A 16,802-nucleotide genomic window follows, 5' to 3' on the forward strand; every position below is an offset into this window, starting at 1 on the left:
TGGTTTAACCCACAGCGCCACCCGCGTCCCTTTTGGCTGTGAACTGGGGCCCTACCAAAAAAAAACAAAAAACAAAAACCAACCTAAAGTTGGGCCCCACTTCTTCAAATTGAGCCCCCACTGGCTAGCCCTGAGTCTCATAGTTGCTGGGCCTGAGTTTCCCTGCCCTTGAATGAAGTCTTGGGTTTCCAATTTTGGGAGAGGGGAGACTGGGGCACTGGGGAGATGGCAGGCTGGTGAGGCTTCCTAGATTTAGAGGCCCAAGTTGCCCTACCCTCGTATGAAGTATTGGGTTTGCAATTTTGGGAGAGGGGAGGTTGCCTGCTGGGGAGCGGGCAGGCTGGTGAGGCCCCCTAGATTTAGAGGCCCTAGGATTCAGCCTACTTAGCCTAGACATAAATCTGGCACTGGCTATATCCTGTACAGGAGCAGGGCCGTCTTAACCATTGGCACGAGGGGTGCACGGCACCAGGGTGCCGGGCTCTCAGGGACATCAGGCTGAGAGTCCAGGACCGAGTCCAGGGAAGAGCTGCCGACAGTTGAGCAGAGCAGAGCCCATCGGAGCGCCAAAGGCTCTTTTGCTGCAGGTGGCTCTTCCCTGGACTCCAACGCTCGCCCCCGAACTTGCACCGAGCCGCAGCAGCAGGCTTGGCTCCGCTCGGCTGTTGGCTCTTGTCCCTGCTGCATGGCAGCTAACTGTTTTGGCGCCGTGCCCAGAGCGCCATGTAACGTTGTGGTGGGATCTGCCGCGTGCTGACAGCACCGAAGGCAGCAACAAAACCCGATGAATAGGAGCACACGGATCCTGTCCGGAGATGTTACCTCTGATGCCGCTTGCATTCCCCATTGTTCTGCCCTGGCACCCCACGTTGGACGGTGCTGGGAGCATGCGCCGACAGCGGAAAAGCCGGCAAAGGAACCCACAGCTTGGCGCACGTAACAAGGTGCGTCGCAGTGCCCATAACATTACATGGCGCTCCGGGTGCTGTGCGCGCAGCCGAAACAGTTAACTGCCATGCAGGGGGAGGCAGCGGGCGGACAGCGCAGTGACTGTGTGTCCTACCCGACATTCCCCCCCAGCATGGAACCCGCACCCCCCTTCGTACGCCCCTGTGCATAGGGTGCTGGCACCCCTTTTGGTTGGCGCTGTGAGTCCCTGTGTCCCACAGCCGTTCTAAAGGTAAACAACTATTTCCTTAAAAAAGTCAACAACTTTGGGGTCCCCCCCCAAAAAAGGTCGACAACTCTGGGCAACCTAGGGTGGCTGGGTGGATCTTTGCACCCTGGCGCCACATATGCTTAAGATGGCCCTGTGAATGAGCTTAGTAGAAGGCAGTTCTCTCCTCTTGTTCTGCTTAGAGTGTCTCCTTCTTTCCTCTTTACAGACTGTAGTTTCAAGGATGGGACTGTGGAAATTACAAGAAGATTATCACCTCCATTTGGGTTGACTGTGTGCTATAAGACTGTTCTCCTCATACTGCAGGCTCTTCCATTTTACAGAGTGTACATTCAAGAAGAGGAGGGGAGGGAAAGTGCCCTGCTGCAGGAATTCCTTTCCTCTTCTCATATGGCATTTTTGAGGGACAGGCAAGGATAGTGCCATCCTGTTTCGTCACCTGATATGAAATGGGAAGGTGCCGACCCAATTCACCACCGCCCAAGCCTCCCTTTTTACATATATAATAATTTGATTTTACAAATATAGAATTATAACAATCCAAATTACATATCCCTATTTGGAGATTTCTCCAAATCTCTGGACTTCCCACCTTCCCTTCCATGGATCCTGTTGTCCACCTTCTCAACTGCATATTATTTCATAGTCCATATTTTATATCTTTCCACATTATCCACAATATTCACTACATTTCAAGTGTTATTAAAATCCTGCTAAGGTTTTCATCTGCTTACAGTGGTCTCCTAGATAAATTATCATTCCCCCCCCCCCATTCTTCATTGAAATTTTGGTCTTCTTGGTTCCTGAACCTTCTGGTCAGTTTTGTCATTTCGTCATAGTCCAACAGCTTGGTTTGCCATTCCTCTCTGGTAGGGACTTTGTCTTCTTTCCATCTCTGGGCTAGTAGCATCTGCATTGCTGTTGTCACATACATGAAAAGTCTTTTCTGTTCCTTTGGAATGTCAGTACCTATAATTCTGAATAAAAGGCTTCTGGGTTTGTTTGTTTTTACAAAAGTTATTTTAAACATTTTTTTCAATTCAGCATGCTGTATTTTTTGCTCCATAAGACGCACCTGACCATAAGACGCACCTAGATTTTACAGGAGGAAAACAAGGAAAAAAAATATTCTGAACGAAACAGTGGATGTATGATTTTTGTGGTTCGTGCTGTGGCCACAGACATGTGATCTGACAGTGAGTTTGGGGTAGCTCAATGCAAAAATCCTGAGGATCCATGTGGATCCGTGCTTTGTAACCACGTTTTTGCACCATTGCGGCCCCACGAAACAATGGATGCGTGATTTTTTTGGTGCAGGCTGTAGCCATGGACATGCTATGTGATCTGATGGAGAATTTGGGGTGACCCAATGCAAAAATCCTGAGGATCCATGTGCTTTTACCTCCCCCCTCCCAGGCAGCCTCCTTTATTGCTAGCGTCCCTTGTCTCCCTCCTGATAGCTTGCCTTTCAAAACCCCCTTCCCTCTTGTTTGCCTTAGCGTCTTTTCCTTAGCTGGAGCAGTTTTTTGTTCCTCCTTTTCTTCTAATTTCTCTCCTCATTGCTTGTTTTAGTATTCCTGTCTCCTCTCCTTGCAAGTTCATTGTCTTTACCTCTCCGCTCCCAGGCAGCCTCCTTTATCGCTAGCGCCCCTTATCTCCCTCCCAATCACTTGCTGATCAACTGCTCAGTGGCTTTGTTTCAATATCCCCTTCCCTCTTCCTTAAAAAAAAAAAGCACGATCTGCTTTTTGCCCCTGGGCAATTTGGCTCCAGGGACCACGTATTCGCTTCATAAGACGCACAGACATTTCCCCTTACTTTTTAAGGAGGAAAAAAAGTGTGTCTTATGGAACGAAAAATGCGGTAAATTTTAAAGAGACTCACTGAAATGAAAGCACTTTGCTACAGATCAGTGACAGCTGGCGATAATCTCTTGTCAGTATCTGCTCTCTGTTTCTACCTTTTCTCTAATTAATAGAAAGGTATTGGATACCTCTTTATAAGATTGAAAAGGCAGCCTTTCTGGCTGTTACAGAAGAAAGAAAAGCTGAGATACCACAATATTGCATTAGGCCCAGTAAACTTCCTTCCATTCTGATTATTAGGGGGCATCATTTTCCTGATATTTTAAAACTTTGGTAGTCAATTAAAAAGAAAAGTGGCTTGTGACGTTTTCTTAGTATTCCTCTTAATGGAACTTGTTAGGTAACATTGTTGGCACAAGAATGTAAGAGGTACAAGATGCAATGACATTAGGACAGTGTAATTTAATGGCTGCCAGATTAATTACACTGTCATAATGTCATTGCATCTTCCCATCTACCCAAATAATAATAGCAAACTTGGGAAGATGTCATTTTGGAAGTAAAATGGAGCTGCCCCAGAACAAGACAGTGAACTCCTTAGGTATGCAGGAGTATATATTTAGAAACACATTTATAAATTAAAAGAAAGGGGGCAGGATCAAATGTTCTGACATAAACCTGTTTGCTTACAGGATGTATGGAATACCAAAATGCTGATGAGGTGGGGAGGAAAGGGAACTGGTAGGAGGAAGAGACAGAATTTGCCTGCTCAAGTCTCTAACTATGCCTGGGAGATTAGAATTGGGTGGGTGCATGCTGCAAGGTTAAAGAAAACCTCCCTGCCTTGCCCTGTACAGGGATGCTTTAGGTAAAAGGAAAGAAAGAAATAACATGCTTTTCTATTCCTCTAGTCTCAGGTGGGGGTGGGGGGAAGAGATTGGGACATGACCCAAAATTTCTATAGCCACCCATCAATAAATATTTCCTCATGGCTTATACCAATTATAATTTTAAAAATGCAATATATGATAATTAAAATGAACAATAAACAATGAAAGACAGGAAAAAAGTTTGCAACAGAGATAGTATAAAACTATTTGCATCCTGAGTTAAAAATGTGGGTGAATGAAAAAGTATTCACAGGGTGCTGAAAAAGCTATAAAAAAGCACATTAGAGGAAGGATGCGTCTTGACATTGTTCCTCTATAAATGGAAGCAAACCCAACGATCCATTCTCTGCATTCATTTTTGTTTACTTGCCATGTGATGGCACTGTTTACTCAAAAACGAAAAGCCCAATTGTTAATTTATTTTGAAAGATTATGATGAATACACATTATGTTCTTTGAAGAGGTATGACCTTTCCTCTGAGCATTTGATGTTTCAGTGATCACAATAAAAATAGCTTTACTATGTTTATTTCACTGATAACTCTGATTTATAAACATCCATCTCCCGGTTATCTTGAGATGTAATATGCATAGCAGGCAATGAGGCCTTCAGAGCTTGGTGATTTACATACATACATACACACATCTAAAAAAGGCAACCATGCCGTGCTTAGTTCACAATTGCTAACAATAGTCGCAACCCGTTTTGACAAGTGCTTTCTTCTCTATTTAACTGCACAGGCACCCTCTGTTGCACGCTGAAACCCTTTGCTGGAAAAGGTGAACTATATTTGGGTTTTTAAAGAATGACATAACGTAATAAAGAGGCAGGGGCTGTCAACTCAGGCTGTGTTTCTTTATGTTCCCAAAGTGCTGCTATTATATAATCAGTAACTTCCATAACATAGCAGGTTTATATACATTTTGAAAATAAATTGAGTTCCCTTTCTCCATGCATAGCTTTTTCTTTATGATGGCTGCCAGGGCGTTGCAGCCCATTGCTCTCTAGGTGGCAATTCAGCCACCAGAAGGAAATCAAGGAGAGAGGATGTTCTTAAATGCAATCTGCAGCGATTCCAGAAAAATATTCTGGGCTTTACATAATGTCCCTCATTATATGGGGGCAACACGTTCGTATTTTAATCTAGACGAATTGTGTTTGGTTTTTAAGCTGCCCACAATATATGCAGAACGTTCTGGTTTTGTTTTTGGGTTCAGCAATCTGTACAAACAATATCCCAATCTCTCACTGCACCGCAGTCATCTCTACAGCAAACAATTCATTTAGCCCATGTATAACCCTGCAGCAAATATCCGCAGCACAAACTGTATTAAAAGATTGCATTAATAATGATTAAGTGTTGCGGAACCGTGACCTTCATGCGATGAGAGGTGAAAAATGTCATGTGAATTTCCCTGTTTAGGAAGAGCACAGACACATTTGAACCAAAACATTTTTCCTAGGTGCTTAATAGTATGAGCCAAGCAGCTGACTAAGTGCATAAACATGGCTCTGAACAATATTTCTATGCCTGCATATGAATTATTTTATGCCTGTTCCTTGAATTACGTTGACGCCTATAGCTTGTTTGGTTACTTGTTGTTGGCATCTGTCTGTCTCAGGAGACAAATGGAGGAGTGCACCTTTGGGGGTGAAGTCAAACTGTTGGAAGGTTGCAGCACCTGCTGCGGCAGTAGAGACCAATATGGGAGAGACATGTTTTGTTGCAGCTGGGGCAGATGAAGGCATCCGGTTGTGCTGCTGCAAGTGCATTATGGCATTTCTTCTATCTGCACTCCCCCCAGTGGTCATTTTTTCCTCTGGGCACTGATATATGACTTGACTGCCTGTCTCCAGGCACTGCGGTCGTCTGCAAGTGATTCCCACATGGTGGGGTTAATGTTGCCAGCCTTCACATCACGTTTGCAGACATCATTGTAACACAGAGCTGGTCTGCCAACGGGTCTGGTACTGGAAGTGGAGCACGTTTTTGTCAGGAGCTTGTCCTAAACTCGAGTAGGAACTTGGCAGAGACACATGCCCAACTGGCATGTTCTCTCCCTCCTGGTTGACCGTACAGTCAAGCTTTCTTAGTTCAATGCTATCCCACTAGAGCACACACATGAGGCCCCCCCCCCTGAGTTTTTGACTGCCTAGGGGCTACCACAGGGTTTAATCTGGCACTGGTTATAAGTTGCCCACGACTCACGTTCATAAAGCAGTGTGCTCAAAATGCAAGCCTGGTAGACCTCTATCTTGGTATTGGATGTTAGCATCACATTCTCTCATACCATTTTGGAGACACGAGCCATTATCATACCTGCCTTGCCAATACACTTGTCCAGCTCCGTGTTGATGAAGAGGATACTGGTTATGGTGGAACCCAGGTGGACAAAATTGTCTACCACATAAAGCATGTGATCACCATGTTGATGCATGGTGACATCCTGACCTAGAAAGGTGGTCTTCATCAGGCTGATGGTAAGGCCAAACTTATTGCAGGCTTGGACAAAATGGTTGATGAGTCTCTGAGGAACTTCCTCAGAGTGCACTGTCATCTGCAAACAGCATCTCTCAGATAAGGACCCACCACACTTTTGTCCTGGCATGGAGATGTGCCAGCTTCAACACACCCCTTGAATGGATGTACACACCATATTCAGTCAAGCTTGGAGGGGCTGTAGCTCACTGGAAGAGTATTTGCTTTCGCATGCAGGTTCCAGGTTCGACCTTTGGCCCCTCCAGGTTGGGTTGGGAATATTCTGTGTCTAAAACCCTTGTCACCCACTGCCAGTTAGTGCATACAACACTGAGCTACATGGTCCAATGGCCTTGTGGCAGATATACCACAACAGCTTTAATTCTTCTGGAATTGCGAAGAATGGCTATAGGTAATTGTATGAATACATCCCCAACTAAGGAACACAATATATTTCATTTTAACAAAAGCAAACTAGAGCCAAATTTGAATTACTTGTGAATAATAGTGAAGAATGAGAAAAGGTAATTAAGAAGAAGCATAACTATATTAAAAGCGGCTCAAAGCAAGCTCATAATTAAACAACTGAGATGAGCTTCATTCTCACGGTGGAATGGTTTGTTTTCATAAATGTAAGAAGAATGCTGGATAATAAAACTCGTAATGTTTGAGGTTAAAGGTTTGCCTGAAGTTATTGTTCCAGGTCATAAAGTTACTTTTTTGTTTGTTCATCAGTTAGCGGTCAATACTTTTTGGGTTAAGAACATAGGAAGAACCTTGCTGGATCAGGCAAGTGGCCCATTTAGCTTAGCATCCTATTCTCACAGTGGCCAACCAGATACATACGGGAAGCACATAATAAGCAGGACATGAGTGAAACCTAAACAATACAGCAAGCAGACACTCATCAATTTACATCTGGCCTTATTAAAAAGCTTGGATGAAGAGAAATAACCAGAAGAAGTCAAAGAACCATGGGGTCTGTCATACCTCCAAGGGAAGGGAGTTGCAGAAATGGGGCATTACAAGACGATCCTTGCTCATCTTCCCAGTAGCAGGATCTGCTGCTGAATTCTTGCATTGACAGGAACTGTTTACATTCAGAAGTACAGAGTCTATTTAAATAGAAGTAGCTATCAAGTGGCTGAGTGAAGAAGAGATCGGTTCCCCGATTATAGAGGAATGGTAAGTTTTCACTTTTCCAAGATACACTTGAACAAATTAGTTTACATATTTAGTGAAGATATTTAATCTTCTGCATTATAGAGACCAAAGTACTGGAAAATAGTACTGCCATTTCTGAAGGGTCAGAAGATTTTGTTCTGAATCACTATGAACTTTTGTTTTATATTCTTTTCTATTGCTGCCCTGGGGTGATCCGCTTCAAAACAGCAAAGGACCTGAGCTATAATCCTCCCTTTATTTTCCAGCCTGCACTCAGCATGAAATGTGTTTATCTGCAGGATTGTGTAAGAGCTTCATTTAGAATCCTGTCTCTCATGCTTCACACATAAAAATCACAAGCTGAGAAAGAAGGGGAAGACATTGAGAGTGATAAGTAAAAGGCTCACCTGTTTGACATTGGGACACACCAACACATCCTGTCCCATACCTGCGCCCATAGTCCTTCCTCTTCTTTCCCCCTCTTCTACTTGTGATAAGCTCAGTATATAAATCTGATTTAATACATTTTCTGGTATGTCCTGCCAGCCCACCCCATCCACCCGCAACCACTACCACCAAAGAAACCTTTCTATACTTCTGTGTAGAATGTCTTTGTTCCTTTTAGGGATGAGGGAGAAACTTGATTCGGTTCATATTTAAAGGCGAAATCTACCTAAATTTACACTTTTGAAAAATAGCATGAGCACTGAAAGACAGCCATCCTTCAAAGTGCACACTGCTCCAAATTTTGCAGTGTAGTTCTCTAGTTAAGTAATGTGTACAAAAATGCATATACTTAAGGTAAAGTGTGCATAAACATGAGAAACTGAGAGAAACGGAAAGTAACTGAAATGGAAAGATTTCCACAACCCTAGTTCCTATTCTACTTACATGTATGTTGACTTTGATAGTACCATGGTCACTGTTTCCAATTGGCTCAACAACACATCTCGCACCAGGCCTTGGCCACCACAGAAGAGTGAGTCCAGGGCCACAGTCTTTTATGGCATCTAGAAAGTAATGAACCCTTTGTCATAAGCAGAACATCTGTTTATCCAATCTGTGTAAGGGAAATTGATGTCACCCACTTCAACTACATTTCTTCCTTTGGATGCCTTCTTGATTTAATTTTCCATCTCACCCTGGGAAGATTACCCTGGGAAGATCACCCTGGGCATTTTGGTCAGTGGGCAATAGTACATCTCCAGTACTAAATTATTCTTTCAGCCCAGTACAGTGGTACCTCAGGTTAAGTACTTAATTCGTTCCGGAGGTCCGTACTTAACCTGAAACTGTTCTTAACCTGAAGTACCACTTTAGCTAATGGGGCCTCCCACTGCTGCCGTGCCACCGGAGCACAATTTCTGTTCTCATCCTGAAGCAAAGTTATTAACCTGAAGAACTATTTCTGGGTTAGCGGAGTCTGTAACCTGAAGCGTGTGTAATCTGAAGCGTATGTAACCTGAGGTACCACTGTATTGCACTTCACACCTGTTCCATGGAGGAGTCTGCCCCTTTGGGGATTTCTAGTTGGCTGGACTTTATGTCTTCTTTGGTGTATAGAGTAACACCACCTCCATTAAACCCTTTCCTATCCTCCTTACACGGTTTGTATCCAGATATGACTGTGGCCCCATGGAAACCTGAAAGCATTTACTTCCCCAAAGTGAAAAAGCAGGTTGGGGGTTGGGCCTGATTCCTGGTTCTGGTCTAAAACAAATGAGGCCATTACTTGCTGAAACATTGGTTAGTGCCTGGATGGGTGACCACCTGGGAAGCATATGTATACTGCTTTGGGTCCTATGATCGAAGAAAGGCATAATATAAATACAAGGGGAAGTAATAAAAATAGAGAGAAAATATCACTGGTGTCTACTCAAAAATGTCCTAAATTGGATTCATAGGCACTTCTTTGGAGCTTGAGATTGCAACTGGATGTACACTTACCTAGGAGTAAATCCCACTGAACTCAGTAGGGCTTCTGAGCTCACACTGACAGTGCTGCATTGTGAGAGTCTCAGTTTTCAGTTCTAAATATAAGTAAGGCCTGCAAGGGTACATTAATCCCTGTGAAAATGGGAATCTGTAAAGATACCAGAGCCAATCTGCAGAGCAGCTTTCATTTGAACTGAATGTCACTGATTATCACAAACTTCAGATTTTGTGTTATTACCTATTGCTCTTGGCAAAAGTAATATTTGAATAGTTTGCCAGGTTTCTTGTAGGTTTTTGAAATTGTTGTTTAAAATGTAGTAGAATCTAGGCCAAATAGCAATATGCACATAGTAGACCTTGAACCTTTGTGGTTAGTGAACGTGATCAGCTGGATAGAACTTGTTTTTATCCCCATGGGGGTTCTTTTTTGTCTGGTGTTTATTTTCTGCCTTTTTTGTTCCTTGTTTATTTTGGATACAGCCAATAGGCACACAGGGTTGTTGTCTTGGTATTTCCAGTCACCTAACAGTGTTGCCTTAGTTGATCTCCAAAGCAGAAATACAGAAAACACGGCCTGTGTGAACTATAGACGACTATAAATTAGGTCACACATAAATGGGGGTTTATAGTTCCAGGAGGAAGGAGGAAGTTCTGCCTATACACTTTCTTAATTCTTGGCACATTCTTCAAATAAATCTTAGCAACAAATCCCCTGAGTGCTGATTTGATCCGAACAGACAGTTTTGCCTTTCCGGACATGTTATAATCAGTCTTGCTTGAACGATATAGTTTTTGAATAGTGTTTCAAATGAACTCAGGAGCCTATCAGCTGCTATTTCTTAGGTGGAGTGGAAAAGGATATGGGTGTAATCAGGGAATCAACTATAACACAAGGCACCAAGACCAGTGTTGTTTTCAGATGGGCAGAACACTAATACACAGCAAAGGCTATTGAACACAAAAGTAAAATTAAGAGCACAGTCAGGTTACGAGGTCCAAAAATATTTGGCTGAGGTTCTTTCAATTTTCAAAAATATTTGTGTGTGTGTATACATTGCCTTCCCTACCAACAATCACTGTGGTAGGGTGAGATAGAAACAGAACTATGGAACAACTCTCCCAGAGTCTCCTCAGAGAGTACCTCTCTGTCTTCTGTGGTAGCTTCTAAGGGCCAAAAAAGGACAGTGCTCCACAGGAGGCTAGAGTTTACAGGGTTCAATGTTCTTCAAATATAAGTTGCTCACCCCAGAACACTAATCTGCTCTAGCACTGGTTTTAACGGGCCATTGAGCAAAATGTTATCAGCCCCCCTCTTCTTTTGCACATCTGACTAAAGCGAGGGATCAAGGTGAGTGAGTGCTCTGCTTCCTCCTTTCTTCACGACTCTCTTGCTTAGAGGTGACAGGTGAACAAGAAGTGACCACAAGTAGGAGGAGGAACGGACCCAGGGGAACCCTCTGCTTTGGCAGGTGCCCAACGATCCTGCCCCCTGACCTATTTCCTTTCCCCTTGAAAACTTTTCATATGAAACCCTACTTCTTCTGCCACACTTCCTTCTAACCGTTATCCTCTATAGTGTTAAAATAGCTTTGATTTGGCCTCTTCCTCTTCAAAACAGAAGACAGCTGACAGAAAAATGTGTTTGTTTGCAGCTATCCTGCGTACTGTGTCAAATAGCATTAGGCTGCACTAGGCACAATGCAATAAGTAAAATGATGTGGCGTTATGGTGTAACCTGACACAGCTTGTCAAGAGCAAAAACAGTGCAAGAAGTGCACATGGGAGGTGGCCCTCTTCAACAAATGTGGTTATAAGGAAATGAACATGTACACACACACACACACACACACACACACACACACAGTGAATAGAATGACCCAAATCATTTTAAAGTAGCGAACCACTGTAGTTGATAAAATTTTGCAAGTGAACAAAATAAGTTCTCTTTTGGAATAAAGGCACACACGCTTGAGTAAAATGGACTCCAGAGTGTTGTGGAGGGTCGGGTGATTGAAATAAAAATAAAAATCAACCCCCCTGTCAGACTGGGAATATCCCCTCACTCACCCAGTTTAGGATATTCCACCATCTTCAGCAGAGTTTCTTTTCTTTCAGCAAAGTAAGCGGCTCACGCATATTAAACAAAGCTTTAATAATAATAAAATTGTAACACAATAACATCCTGTCTGAGAGAAACTAAAACAACATCTTGAGGCAAGAATGAAGCTAAAATGACAGTTGGCCTCTCCAACTGAACTTAACTGAACAACCGAAGGGAGGAGCCAATTCCAGAGCACAACACAATTCCAGAGCCCACCAGATGCCAGACAGTCTACTATTCAAATTAGGCCCCAGTGTTTTTCTAACATAGAGAGGAAGTGGCCTGCCTAAGAGGTAACAGAGATACTTAGATGTACTGTACAGTGGTACCTTGGGTTACAGACACTTCAGGTTACAGACTCCACTAACCCAGAAATAGTACCTCGGGTTAAGAACTTTGCTTCAGGATGAGAACAGATATTGCATGGCGGTTGGAGGCCCCATTAGCTAAAGTGGTACCTCAGGTTAAGAACAGTTTCAGCTTAAGAACGGATCTCCAGAACAAATTAAGTTCTTAACTTGAGGTACCACTGTAATATAGTATCAGTATCAGTATCAAACTTTATTTCAGTCACAGACCAGCATAAGATAAAACATACAGATAAACAACACATGACTTAAAACAGGTAAGGGATAAAAACTAGTAGTTAAAAGGTAATTATAGCATACATAGCTTTAAAAGTTAGAATCAAGGACAAACGGTTAAAAGCGACTATAAGGGAGGGAGTGTGAAGGAGTACAGGCCTTGCATTTTGGGCCTAGTTTGTGGGGCAAATCCTTCGACAAATATCCATCACAGTAGCGCAAAATCTAGCAACTGAGTATGTAACATCTGGGTTTTCATCTTGAAGTAGCAGGGAGGTATAAAGTTGTTCTGTGCGACCTGGAAATTTATGTAGTACAGTATAGGTAAGATGAACCTAGCTCGTATATCTGTATAGTACTGGCAGTGAAAAAAGGCATGTTCTGTTGTTTCCAGTTGTGCAGAGTGGGCCAGATGTAATATAAAAATTGCAGGTAGCTGATCCATATTTATTTCTTTATTTTACAAAATCCATAGTAGAGCAACACCTTCATTAGGCCAGTCAAAATGGTGTGCTTTCAGTGGGCTGTTTTCAGTGTAGCACTAAGGCAGGCTTCCTCAACCTTGGCCCTCCAGATGCTTTGAGACTACAATTCCCATCATCCCTGACCACTGGTCCTGCTAGCTAGGGATCATGGGAGTTGTAGGCCAAAAACATCTGGAGGGTCGAGGTTGAGGAAGCCTGCACTAAGGTAACTGTTCTATCTGTGTAAGCATCTTCCTTCCTGTCCACAGTTTGTCCTCCTGTTCCTGCCTTACAAATTTCGCAGGGAGTTCACAATTCTTCCCTTCTATATATTTGCAAAGTGGTCTGTCCATCCATTGAGTTTAACTGTGGGTGGGGTGGGGAGGGGGACAGCAGAATGGGGCAAGGGATTTTCTCTACTTACAGTAAAGAACCCCAACTCTTGCAGAAGTATATTGTGGTACTAGAAGAATCTGGACATGGGTTCTGCTATCTTACTGGCAAGAATTATCCCCGTAGAGTGCAAACCCAAATTCTCAGCTGGCTGGTGGGGCTGGAAGGACTACTTCCCTTGGCCCGGCTAGGGCATACGGTGAGGAAGGAGACATTTCCCATACCCGATTCCCAACAGAGGATATTTTTGGTAGTGAGGAGGGTTTGCTGGTGCCCTCCTGCAAATAAGTTGCAGGCATATGCATGTTTCAACAATATCTCTAGAATAAAGGAAGTGGTGACTCTTGAAGCTTCAAGAGCACGTGTCATGCTGAAATGGAACATTTCATTTGACCGGACTGATGTGGCTTCAGGCATATTAGTGGGTACTACTAGGCCTAGCAAAACAGAAAAGAAGAGGGGGAGAAATGAAGAGCAAGGGGAAAGTGTTCTTTGGCTGAGCAGCTAATGCCACGCTTTAAAGAGACTGGTTCACTCATATCTGCTCATGTGCAGAACATTTCAGAAGAGAATGAAAATAAGTATAGCCCTGGTAGAAATCTGTTGCCATGAAATCAGCCCAGTTATTGTACTTGAATTGAGATGACAATGCATTGCAGTAAATCGTTAACTGTTTTGCATGCAAAGCTAAGCTGAAGTGCAGTTGTTTCAAATTCCAGTTAGCAATGATTTTTTATTTTGGCCACTCATTGATCCTGGTTTTTCTCTTGCAATTTATTGCACCATTCCTTACTGATAAAAGAGCATCCTTTAAATGACAAAACGGGGTGGGCTGGGAGGCAAGGGCTTAGATTCCTGCCTTGCATCTTAATTTTTTAGCACTTCCATATTATTCCAGCAGCTTACAGAGTAGCCCTGTTGTCCAGCAGTCACAGATATGCAGTTTGTGGGAGAGGTGGAAATAGGAAAGAGGTGTCACCATAGGCAACAGTGCCGGGTGTAACAAGACCACAGCTTTATTGATTGGACAGCAGGTAACTGGGGTTGGCATGGCAGCAGGATAAGGACTGGCTCATCATCAGGGATGCGGACTTATAAAAAATATTGGGGGGGCCCGGGAAAGCTCATGAATAATAAATAAGCTCATGAATATGCAAATAAAGTGGTGCCGCCTCTTCGTGAGCAAATAGGGGAGAGCGTGCTGCGCCTATTAATCAGCTCCGGAGCGGAAATTGGGTGGAGCTTTTGCTCGGGAGGGAGGGCAGGAGGCATGCAGCCCGACCCTGTGCATTTTGGGCTGGGGGAGGGGCGGCGATGGCGCTCTGCTGGAGGGGCGCCGGAGATTATTGGGGGGGCGGAGCCCCCCAAACGAATTTTTGAGGGGGCTCGGGCCCCCTCAAGCCCCATGGAGTCGGCGCCTATGCTCATCATTCCAATCAGCCCTTGCGGCAGGAATGGTTGGGAGGCACCCAGCGCCCTGGGGAGTTAGCCAGTCTGGACCCCGGTGTGGGGCAGGCCAGGCATCCAGGGTCCCATTTTATGTTGTGAGCTGCCTTGAGATCTATGGGTATAGGGGGGTATACAAATTTTAATCCTCACCATCCCACTGGGCAAGTCAGGGGTGAGGGTCTGTTTTGATTCTGCCCAATGTCATTTCTGTCACAAGAGAGGGAAGTGAAGCAGCCTAAATCCCATCAACCCCATGTACAACTGCAAGCAAACTAAGAGGTCACAGCACAGGCTGCCACCCACGCTTTGTTGCTCATTTTACACAGGTAGACTCTGTCATCTGACAGGTAGATGTGTCTCGTTTACGGGGGGGGGGGGGTTGATTTAATCCTGTTTTAAGCACATCATTTAATAGCAATGTTGTAATTAGCTATTGTCCCAGTATTATACTTTTGTAACTTCCACCAGTGCACTTTCTGCACAATATTAGCATACTCTTCACAGAGTGAACAGGTAGAAATGGTGACATAGCAAGGCCATGTTTCAGATTTCTACCTTTTGGCCCTACCCTGATTTTTTTTTGCTTTTGTTTTCTTTATTTTCAGAAACATAGTGGTTTACACTAAAAATACCCACTCTTCATTGTAGGTTTTACTCACCACTACCAAACAAACAAACAAACAAACAAACAAACAAACAAACAAACAAACAAACGAAAAAGCTATTCCCAAGCGCACAATTTAGGAAAAGTGTCAGAGAGCGAAGCAAGAAAATGGAGCCATTTAACTATATAGGCGTTATTATTCACTCTGTCCATAGAACCTGTTTACTCACAAAGCTTTGCTAAGGATTAGCGGCTCATTCCAGACTGTATTTTGAAGCTATTATGCACTATGTTTCAAGTGTTATCATTAGACCCTCAGGCATACAATGAATGAAGAGATTATAGCAGATGCCTTCCCCTTCCTGGGACAGATTCTTCCAAGCTTATGAATTCACAGAAACGCTGGCAAAGTTAGCAATCTTACTTCAGCATGCATGAGAGCAGAATTTGCCTTCTTATGTAATTAATAAGAAGCATTAAGCATGGTAATTTGCTGTATGAAGAGAAACGTAAGGCTATGACGCAGAACAATTTTGTGCCCAAGGGATATCTGGGGTACTTTGTTAACAAAATCCTTCTTAAAAGTTGGACATATTTGGAACTTACAATACATAACCATTGCTCCACGATTGTTCAAGTACACTCCCAAAATGGTATGCTTCTGGATTTATTTATTTTTTGAGGCTACAAGCCATGATGGCTGTGTTCTACCTCCACTGTCAAAGGCAGGATGTCTCTGAATACCAGTTGTGGGAGTCCTAGGAGAGGAGAGTGCTGTTGCGTTCAGGACCTGCTTTCGGGCTTCCCACAGGCGTCTGGTAGACCACTATGAGAACAGGATGCTGGCCTAGATGGGCCATTGGCCTGATCCAGCAGACTCGTCTTACAGCCTTTAAAAATTCTGTTTTCTAATAGTTTGTGGCAAACCTAGACAGCATCTTAAAAAGCAGAGACATCACCTTGCCAACAAAGGTCCGTATAGTTAAAGCTATGGTTTTCCCAGTAGTGATGTATGGAAGTGAGAGCTGGACCATAAAGAAGGCTGATCGCCGAAGAATTGATGCTTTTGAATTATGGTGCTGGAGGAGACTCTTGAGAGTCCCATGGACTGCAAGAAGATCAAACGGATCCATTCTTAAGGAAGTCAGCCCTGAGTGCTCACTGGAAGGACAGATCGTGAAGCTGAGGCTCCAATACTTTGGCCGCCTCATGAGAAGAGAAGACTCCCTGGAAAAGATCCTGATGTTGGGAAAGATGGAGGGCACAAGGAGAAGGGGACGACAGAGGATGAGATGGTTGGACAGTGTTCTCGAAGCTACCAGCATGAGTTTGACCAAACTGCGGGAGGCAGTGGAAGACAGGAGTGCCTGGCGTGCTCTGGTCCATGGGGTCACAAAGAGTTGGACACGACTAAACGACTAAACAATAACAGCAACAATAGTTTGTGGCTCATCCGGAAACTATTCCACAGGCATGTATATGAACATGCACACACATACGTAGGCAAGGAGTTGCACACACTAATTTATTCAACATTATTCTAGAGGAGAGTGGGAATTCATCTTGGGTACAGCTAAATGAGAGAAATTCCCTGGAGCAACTGATGCATTGTGTAATAATTAGTCTGACACAAAAATGTAGTGGCACTGTAATTTGGCTATCAATCACTGTCATGGCTGGGGTATTTGAGGCTTATGGCAGCTGCAGGAACAGCTGTAACCTAGGTCTATTGTTTTTGCATCCAATCCTACATATT

General features: G+C 43.7%; 1 protein-coding gene across 1 annotated transcript in view; it reads right to left on the reverse strand.

Moving 5' to 3' along the window:
* Positions 1–11,538, reverse strand: part of HRH1 (histamine receptor H1) — an 87,250-nt gene extending 75,712 nt beyond the window's left edge. The window contains exons 1-2 of the transcript XR_014003295.1: positions 11,519–11,538; positions 8,408–8,526 (exon numbers count right to left, since the gene is read on the reverse strand). The gene's annotated coding sequence lies outside the window, so the exon portion shown is untranslated. The remainder of the gene's footprint in view (positions 1–8,407; positions 8,527–11,518) is intronic.
* Between the last annotated feature and the right edge of the window lie 5,264 nt (positions 11,539–16,802).

This window comes from Podarcis bocagei, assembly GCF_964188305.1.
Source record: "Podarcis bocagei genome assembly, chromosome: 2".
NCBI classification, from domain to species: domain Eukaryota; kingdom Metazoa; phylum Chordata; class Lepidosauria; order Squamata; family Lacertidae; genus Podarcis; species Podarcis bocagei.